Raw genomic sequence first — 2,088 nt, forward strand, 5'->3', positions numbered from 1 at the left:
AGAATTTTCTCTTAAATATGATGTGATGGATGGTGGTTGATACCCATAAAGTGCCATAAATGGGGTCATTTTTGTTGCTGTATGGAAGGAAGTGTTATACCACCATTCAGCCAGAGGCAACCATTTGACCCATTGAGTCTGTTTATCAGATACAAAGCAACGAAGATATCCTTCCAAACATTTGTTTACTATCTCAGTTTGCCCATCAGATTGAGGATGATAAGATGAGCTATGAGCTAACTGAGTACCAAGACAAGAAAATAATTTTGTCCAAAAATTTCCAGTGAAAATGGGATCTCTGTCACTTACAATAATCTTTGGGTTTCCATGTAGCTTTTGAATTGTTTCCATAAATGCAGTAGAAACTGTATTGGCCTTAAATGGATGTGATAATGCACAAAAGTGTGCATACTTGGTAAGTCTATCAACTACCACCATGATGATACTCTTTCCCTCAGACTTGGGTAAACCTGTGATAAAATCCATTGAAACCTCCTCCCAACGTTGGCTTGGAATGGATAAAGGTTGTAATAGACCCGGTGTCTTAATTGTTTCAACTTTATTTTGTTGGCAAACCAAACATTCCGCCACAAACTTTTGAATATCTAATTTAAGGCCATCCCAAAAAAATTCCTTCTTAACCCTGTGGTAAGTTTTTAAAAATCCTGAGTGCCCTCCTAAGGGAGAAGTGTGCAATTCCATAAGAATATTTTGTTTTAGCTGGGAATTCTTACAGAGGTATAAGCGATCTTTGTACCATAATGAATCATTTTTCCAGCTAAATGTATCAGACATACTGGAATGTTGTTGTGGCTTTCGAATAAGTGCCCACACTTCTTCATCATTCTTCCATTCCTCCCTTGCTTCGTTTATCCAATCTGGTTGGATAATAGAAATGGCGCACAACAATGCTTCCACATCCTCGTCCTTTCTTGAGAGTGCATCTACCACCACATTTTGCTTCCCTTTTTTGTAGATGATTTCAAAGTCATAACCCAACATCTTTGTGACCCACTTTTGTTGCTCTTCAGAGGATAATCTTTGTTTTAAAAAGTATTTAAGGCTATCATGATCCGTTTTTACCTTGAAGTGTCTTCCCATTAGGTAGGGTCGCCATTTCTTAAGTGCATGGAGTATTGCCAACATTTCCTTCTCATAAATAGCTTTGCTTAAAAACTTTCCCTTGATTGGACGACTTTCAAAAGCAATGGGTCTTTCATCTTGCATTAGAACAGCACCAATTCCATTTCCTGAAGCATCACATTCCACAATAAAGGTTTTTGTGAAGTCCGGTGTAGCTAAGACCGGTGCTTGGCACATTGCCTCTTTAAGATGTTCAAAGGCCTTTGTTGCTTCCGGAGTCCATGAAAATGCATCTTTCTTCAATAATGTTGTTAGAGGTGCTGCTATTCTCCCATAATTCTTAACAAACTTGCGATAATACCCTGTCAACCCAAGAAATCCTCGCAGATGCTTTATGGATGTGGGGATTTTCCATTCCTTAATGGCTTTAATTTTGCTAGGGTCTACCTTAACTCCTTCATGAGATACAATATGACCCAAATATTCCACCTCCTGGACTCCAAAGAAACATTTGGATCTTTTTGCATATAATTGTTTCTCCTCCAATAGTTGTAGCACCCTCTCAACATGTTCAACATGATCCTTCCAAGACTTGCTGTAGATTAGTATATCATCAAAAAATACTAACACAAATTTTCTAAGGAATGGTTTGAAAATTGAATTCATCAAACCTTGAAATGTTGAAGGTGCATTGGTAAGGCCAAAAGGCATGACCAAAAATTCATAATGACCCTCATGAGTTCTAAATGTTGTTTTTGGAATGTCTTCAATCTTCATTCTGATTTGATGATATCCTGAACGAAGATCCAACTTGGTGAAGTAAATTGATCCATGCAATTCATCCAGTAATTCATCAATGACAGGAATGGGGAACTTATCTTTAATAGTGAGCTTGTTGAGCTCCCTATAATCTGGACACATGCGCCATGATCCATCCTTCTTGTGCACCAATACTACTGGAGCAGAGAAAGAACTTTGACTTGGTTGAATTATACCAGCTTCTAG

Source organism: Pinus tabuliformis, chromosome 9 (assembly GCF_031772625.1).
Source record: "Pinus tabuliformis cultivar Carrire ecotype Pingquan chromosome 9, CPIR1, whole genome shotgun sequence".
Lineage (NCBI taxonomy): Eukaryota > Viridiplantae > Streptophyta > Pinopsida > Pinales > Pinaceae > Pinus > Pinus tabuliformis.